At 38.2% G+C, this 8,282-nt stretch overlaps 1 protein-coding gene across 2 annotated transcripts in view; it reads right to left on the bottom strand.

Moving 5' to 3' along the window:
• PTPRN2 (protein tyrosine phosphatase receptor type N2) overlaps positions 1-8,282 on the bottom strand; it is a 635,529-nt gene that overhangs the window by 172,498 nt on the left and 454,749 nt on the right. The gene's annotated exons all lie outside the window — the stretch shown is intronic.

Raw genomic sequence — 8,282 nt, 5'->3', positions numbered from 1 at the left:
GGCAGGTATTTTAAAATGGCAAAATACATGAATTTGCAATGTACTTGTGCTTACACAGACCACTGTCTTCTCCTGGGTCACCTAGCAGATGCTCTGAATGTTTATGAACATATTGTCCTTTGGAAGCTGAAACCTCATGTAGTCTTAAGATAGGATTTTCAAAAGATTGAATCCCTAACTCCATTTAGGATCTTTCCCATCAGCCCTAATCCTAGCTGCTTGATGGGGCTTTTCCCTGGATACCCTATCTTTACTATTTTTAAAATATAAAGGCAGCAGAGCTGAGGTTTGGGCTCACCTAATAGAACTCAGAATAAAAATACTGCATATGATCACCAAGATTTTGCTCTCAAAGGTGACTGATATTTCTGATTTGTCATTGATCAATGTGCAGTTTATCTTGGGGAAATAAGAATGACACAGTATTTTCCAACAGGTGTGACTCACTCATTGCTTTCTCCCAGTGAACTTTCAGTGGCAAAATCATCATCAGCTTTGGCACTGGGTGTACTGGCTTTCCTACAGCTGCTGTTCCTGCAGTGTTAATGACTTGTGCTTGTGTTGGATCACACTGAATGGCTGTGCCACAAGGCTCTCTGAGTCCCGAGGGATGCTGTAGCTCTCCAGCAGCACATCTATTACCTGATGTCAGACAGCACTGTCTCCAAGAGCAGCAGCATCCATCAGCTGCCACGAGCAAGGGGAAAAAGCAGCTGTTTCCAAATCTTTTTTAAATTATGTGCAATACACTCCAGCGAACCTCCCTTCCTCTCCCCTGAGATATATTATAAATATTATGAATTTGTATTATTAATACTGTATGAGTGTTGGAATATTTACTGTAAGTGTGGGGCCTTAACATTTGTACAACTCAAGTGTGTCTAGGGAATCTCTCACTTAGCGCTGATATGCAACTGCTTCTAGATAAGTGTAAATATCACAGGACAAGACTGCACAACAGTTTAAGACAGAAAGTAAAAAAAATGTCATATTATCCTACGGGGCTGATGCTGGAAAGTGTGCAGCTGTATGACAGGCAGCCAAGGGTGAATTTTGACAGGGTATTAGGCAGCCAGTGTAGCAAAAGTGTAATAAGATCGTTAACGAACAAGAGATCAATAGCCTTTTAATTTCTCCACCTGAAATACTGTAAAATGCTCTCTCTAACACGAGGTTTTTCAGGGAAGGATGTCAACTACTCACTAATCAAAGCTACTTTCTGCAGCAGTGCTGCGCCTCACAAACCGCCCTTTAAGAAAGTGTTCCTGATTTACTTGCGAATCAAATTGCTCTCACAGTCCAATGTGGGATCGCTGTAATAGGAGAAAGCAACAAGGGAGGACACCTACTGATACATTACTTTTCTATTTTATTAGCAGGAACCGTGTTAAAGCCAATTAAATTTCATAGAACTGAGATCAGTTGTGCTCTTCTGAAAATTCCTGTGAAGGTTTAAAGCTAAAATGAAGAGTCTCCCACAGAAACCGTTAATTATAATTGTTCTTAATAAAGAGGGAGCACAAATGCATCCAGAATCTGAAACTAGTGCTGCTGATTTGGCAGGTCTGCTAAAAAAGTTTTGTCTGTAAAGTCTGTTCTCAAAACTGACTTTAATAGTCCAGTAACATCAAAGCTGCTCATCTCAAGCAAGACTATTTTCTGATTTTCAGTGCACATAAATGTACGACATTTTTAGTTAACTAGAAATTTCTGTCAGAACTTGGTATTTCATATTTCCAGCTACCAGGACCAGGGAATGGCCATTGAAATGTATTTTTCTCTTTTTGATGCAAAGCACACACTGTTCTGCTGGATCGTTCATAATTGTGAAACAGGTATATTCTCAATTGCTTGTAGTTTAAAGTGTTGAAGAAAACTTCAACCTAGAAGAGAGAAAATTTAACCTAAATTCCTTAATATATAGTTAATTCTTTTGGAAATAACAACCTTTTTGGTTTTATTTATAATTAAAAACCCTCTGTTGTAAAATTTCCCCCCTCGCCCCCTCCCAAAACGAAAAATTTCATTTTCCAATTTTTTGAATGGCATTCCTGAGAAAATGTGATCAGGTGTTGCTCCAGGAAAGAGTAGCCATCCTTGTCAAGCTGCAAATGTTTCATGGCTGACTCAAAATAATGATCAGGAGAAGGAAAAGCCAGACTACCCCAGTACATTATCACCAAGTTGCCTGCAGTCTCAACAGCTGCAAAATTTTTTTCTGACCTCAGCAATCTCCAGATTTTCAGCTTTTGGGAGCTGCCACCCACCTTCTCACAGATGCCAAGTCATCACTTCACACAAACTCTCCTATAGTTTCAAAAATCAGTCAAAAAACCCCTCTCACTTTAAAAATCGCTCAGGAATTTGTTTCTATCACCATCACAGTCTCCTTCTCTTCCCCTGTTTATTTCCCGGTTTGTTCTGATACTTTTTGATTACTGAGCATATTTCTGCTCTGTGGCACAAGTTCTATAGCCTTAAACTGGAGTTTTTCAACCCAAACCTAATTGCCACATCAGCGTTCTCTTTGGATTTCAGACACTTAGAGCTACTCCACTCTGCTTTGTCTTGGCTTCCCATCTTTTCCCTCAGCAGACTTTTTTCTTTTTTCATTTATATATATATATATAAATGTATGTATGTATGTATATATATATATATATATGTATGTATTTGTATGTATTTGTTTATATATATATGTACTTATATACACATAGAAAATAAATATAAAATAAATAGATATCTTAAATAGCCTGATTTATTTTCTTATGAATAGAACATTCATACCATTAGTAGAGTTCAGAACAAGATTATTCTGATGCAACTCCCAATTCAAACATGTGAGTGGTGGTGAGCAGAGGAGTAGTGTCCCCTTTCTGCTCTGTCATAATCTTCTTTCCCCTACACAAAGAGCTCACACTGTAGCATTCTGAATGTACCATGTAGTGGTATGAGCTCTCCAGCTGCCACCTTCTGGAAGAACACATGCAACAAACTGCTTGAAAATTGGTTTCTATTTATTCATGCATTTGGCACTTTAAAGCCATGATACATAATTTAATACAAAAATATAAAATCAATACTGATTTAGTTCCAACTATAAAGCAAGTTGAGCACAGATCAATTTTCATAACATGCCTATAATCATTTAACCACCAACTGATGCCTGATGAAAAAATTGGAGAAGCATTTTCTGGTTGCTGACTTATGGAAATAGATGAATTCTGTGAGATAAGGATTCTGCATTCAGTAAAAGAAAGCCTTCACCCTACAACCCTTTTCCTCCCCAACCCTGCTCCATTATGGTCACTGTACAAGAAGTTCTAGATTAGGACTTCACAAAGAACGATTATACTCCAGTATGTCACACAGGATTAGCAGTTTTCAGTCCCAGAAGCTTTCACAAAGCTGTGGACCTGAAGTTACATAATCCCAAAAAGGCTGGATTAGGTGGGCCATACAAACTTTACCTTTTAGAGCCACCAATGCTATGGCAGGGACAATACGGGTCAGCCTCCACCAGCACTGCCAAGACTTGGTGACTCTAAGCCTTGCACTGTTAAGTATGAATCAATAAAATGGAGACAACTGGGCTGCTTTCTGGGCAAAGGGACCCATTTTCAAGGGGTTCTCAGTTCTTGTAAAAGAAATAATCTGAGCACTAACAGAAATGCATTCTATTACACTGGAGAAAGCCTCATGAGATGTTAAGTTCAGAGTCAGCTCCAGTAGGGACCACCTTGTTCTCAAACACATCATCAACCTCTCACTTGCTGTATCTGCTGCTGTTAAAACAGAGTCCTGGGCTTCTGTGCCATCCCTGAGCCTTTTTGGGCTGGAGCCTCCCTCCAGCTGACCTGGGAAATGGAACCAGAATCAAATCCACACAGGAATATGTGAAGGAAGCTGCCCAGTGGTAGCTCATCACCTCTTGCTGCAAAAGACAGATGGTTGCATCTCTGAGCTAGGCGACTTAGACTTAAAATTAACCCTTGAAGGTGAGTGACTGTGATGGATGCCTGGGCAGTCAGAGCCTTGTGAGGAAAGGGACCACCTGTTCACCAAGATGAGCAGAGACAGCAAAAGGTCCCAGTTCTTCAAGACTGATTTCTATGGCAGCACAAAATACTAACCCCCAGTGCAGTAACTACTCATCATGTAGTGAAAAGAGCAATGGTGAGACTGAGATTTTTGGAATGGGTGACTTTCAGGGCCTTACTGGGTCAACCCAGCCCTGACAGCTCCAGATAGATCATTTAACCACCAACTGATGCCTGATAAAACAATTGGAGAAGCATTTTCTGGTTGCTGACTTATGGAAGTCAGCAGTCTATAGACTCAGTGTCCTTGCAGCAGGCACGTCTCCTCCTCTTCCCAAGCATCTCTCCTTCTCTACCCTCACAGTAGACCTCTGTTTGCAGTTCCTGACCCCTGCTTCACCTGCAGTCCCTGACACCTGAGATCTGGTGTCTTGATTTCTGCTAGTGGAAAAGAAAACAGGCTTTTTGGAGAGATCAGAGCCAAGATGAAGACCTCCAACTTGTCATTCATCTTTTTAGTAAAGCATACAACACAACACAGATAGCCTACAATCAAATAAACCAGCTAATTACACCTTTGCCAGAGTGAGACAAATTTCAGATCCTTTCTTCAGCACCATTTCATTTTGAGCTAATATAATAAAGGATTAGTTGCTAGAGGAGTGGCTATTCAGTTTTGGGTAAACTTGGATAAGTGACAGCTAACTGAAGTCTACAGCTGCCTCAGGCATTATGATATACAATTAATCAGATATCCTGATAAAGAGTGATCCATTTCAGACCAAACTGACAAGCTCAGATCAGGGAAAGGCAAGATTTTGCATAAGCAAGGTCTTTGCTGGAAGCCAGCATTCCTCCATGAAGAGATGTAAGCTGTGTGGAATGGAGCAGCCACGATCCTCTTCTCCCACTGTTTCCTAAAGCTTTAAGTGTGACTCCTTATACTTTAACTAAAAAATTGGCAAAGCTCCCAATACCCCCAAATCCATTATATTATCTTTCCCTAGTAAACTGTGTTCTGATTTACTTTGGGGTCAGAAACACGATCAAAAGTAGCAATCATTTCCCTATTGCATTTTTTTTTATTTTGATCTTATTTCAGATTAAAAAGAGGAACACCTTTTTAAACCAAGAATTTCAATAAAGACATGTCACTGCTGCAGCGATATCTAATGACATAGATATTTCTTTACATAGAATTGTATTTAGAGGTGACAAATTATTATCTCAGTAACGCATAACTGTCCTAAAGAGGCAGCTCAGCAAATTATTTTGTTAGTGCTGACAATTTACAAGTTCCTCATATTAACACATGAAGTTGTGTGGGATTGTGTGAAAGCATTTTTAGGATCTATTCTGCTTATCTGCATAATAAAACTCACTTTTATACATTTCATGTCATCTAAAAGATGTCAAAGTCCCTCACAACTTAAACTAATATTCCAGCTAGAGAGACAAAGACTAATTCCTCACTGAAAGTCAGCATTGGTTTAACAACACACACCACTAAATAGGAAATCATCTTGTTGTCTCATACCTGCATCTGCAAAATGTAAGAAACCACTAATGAATGAAGAAAAGGTGAGTTTGTTAGAGTGCAAGGGAAGGAGTTAAGTAAGTGTGTTGAAAATATGAAATAAATTGAGACATCAGCACCAGGAAAAATAAAACACTTCAGTCACTGATAACTTACCAGAATTTACACCCTCTTCTAAGAGTCATATTTTTCCAACTTTGATGGAAAAGAGATGAAACTTCAACCTTTTGTGGGATTTATTCTCCCACTGATACTGGGGTATCCCAATCTAAGCCTGTAATAAGTTGCACTTGGAGGAAGGGAGGCAGCCCTACAAACCTTCCCAAAGTGGAGACAGAGCAGGTGAATTGAAGGAAAGCCTTGGCCAGCAGATGGATATGAGTTATTTTTTTCTTTCAAAGATCAAAATGGGAATTGATCTTTCCAGGGTTTACAAACAAAAGACAATAAGACCTAGATTTGTATCTGAGACCTTGTTCCTCATGGTATGCAGGATACATGTCCCAGACCCAGAGCTTTCAGTTCAAGCCTTGCTCATTCCATTTTTTTGGAGTAATTACTGAACTACGTAGTTTTTTTTCTCTAAATTTGAACAGACCTGCAGTTTTTTTCAAGAGTGCATTTAGAATGTGAGGGGCTTTTTTAACAGAAGCATCAGTTTCCCAGAGGGTGACCATTTGCTACAGCAAGCTAGATAATTCTCTATAACACTTGCATATTTTAAACATTTTCATCCTTAAATAGTTATTTAGAGATACGTTTTGTTCTTTATTAATTTTTCAATTGCATTCAACAATATTAAAATCAGGGTTTTTTTCAATGTTTCTTGCCCTTTTGCAAAATACACATTTTGGACAAGAAAGAAAAAGAAAACTTTTAAAACTTTGTTTTAAATGCATTAAATCCACACCAGTCATATGGAGGGCATTTGATTAGTGCCATAATCATTCTCAGAATGTCTGTATTTCACTTAAAGTGCACCACACAGAATTTCAACATTTAAATGCAGAGCAAATATTGTCATATAATTTCATTTCCTGAGCTTCAGCGTGACATTTTTCACCTCTAAATAATACAAATGAATCCAGGAACAATCTGCTTATAAATAAGCATGAACCTCTGGAAGCTCTGAATGATGAGCTACCACAACAGGCAGTGGATGTGTTTTCATTCATAACACTAGGGGCCTGACCCAGACCCTTGATGAGTATTGTAATTCCCTGTGTACACAAAACAAAACAGAAAAAGAGTTAGCGACTGGAATCAAGTTTTGTGTCATAGGTTGTCTTAGGAGATGGCATTTTTCAGTTCCTTCTCTTTTTGGGTGTTCAAGCCATACCTCTCTCTCCTTGTTCCTTTCATCTCCCTCTTGAATTGTATTTCAGAATCAGAAATGTTTTGCTCAGTCTATTTGAAAAAGAGTTGTGTCTTACAGCTAAAGTTGCCTCCCACAGCTACAAATCCACATTTGACCTTCACACTGCATTTCAGTACAGCACTGCTTCATTTTTCACACATAATCTGATTTCATTATACAGGTCAGAATTACTCATAATGAAAAGTTGAACTAATAACAAGGGGCACAATTGATGCCTCTTGTCTCCTCATTAAAGCACAAGAATTTAGTTTATAATAAATGGAACCATAACCAAATATACATGCATAGGTATCACCAGATATTTATGCTTTTTGTATTTTTTTTCTTTGTATTCTTATTTTTTGAATAGAAAGTAATCAAGTTGGTTTATTTAGTTTTATTTAGATTGGAAATACTTCCATTTATCTGTTTGGGTAAGATGTTCTGCTCACAATACAAGAGCAGCAGCACATTTTTTAATGCACAGCTCTGCATGAAAACAGAACACAAATCCCCAGCTCTCCACCCACTGTGCAGTGGAATCTGTGGGTGACAAAGTGCAGTCAGAAAAGCACATTTTCAGCCTGTAACAAAACAAATGTTATGATGGAGAAGAGAGGAAAAAAGGAAGCAATTTTTAGAAAGGGTTTAAACCATCATTTACCCTAGCGGGAGGATGTGACTGACTTGCCACTTTAAGGCTTTATTGATTAATAAGATTTGAGGATACAGCATAGTAAGAAAAGTTTTCTTCCTTTTTTAAAATAAGAATAACTTCAAAAGATGGTACACAGCTATTCAAAGTTTCTCATATTTGCTTTGGGATTGAAATGAAGCCTTTGAGCATCAGGAATCCATTCCAGAGGGAATGAACTATGTATTTTGATTTTTAGACTTCCTATTGTACTTTTAACACATCTTTTGGCAACAATTCAAGTTGTTATTAGTTTAAGTTGGAATGACTTGCTTATCTGTGGTTGAACAGACCAAAGCCAAGGAGCCAGTGTTCCTATATGTTACCGTGGAAAATGGGATGCTTACTGTTTTGAAAATACAAAACAAGGCTCCAGACCTGCAGTTGACTCCAAGCCTGGAGCCAGCACACATTGCAGCCAGTCCCATGATCAGAGGCTACATATTATTTAAAAGCTATGGGTTTTTATTAACCTGAAAAGAAAAAATAATTGTAAATGTAAATTGTAAATGTAAATGTAAATTGTAAATGTAAATTGTAAATGTAAATTGTAAATTATTTTCACATGAAACCCTGATCTTTACTGGATCTAGTCAGTGCACATCTTTGTCTGAGAGAAGGCTTGACTAGCAAATCTAAGACCTCAGTCTCTAA

This window comes from Cyanistes caeruleus, chromosome 1 (genome assembly GCF_971803275.1).
Source record: "Cyanistes caeruleus chromosome 1, bCyaCae1.hap1.1, whole genome shotgun sequence".
Lineage (NCBI taxonomy): Eukaryota > Metazoa > Chordata > Aves > Passeriformes > Paridae > Cyanistes > Cyanistes caeruleus.
The sequence above is the reverse complement of the archived record's forward strand: the minus strand, read 5'-3'. Positions and strand labels throughout refer to the sequence as shown.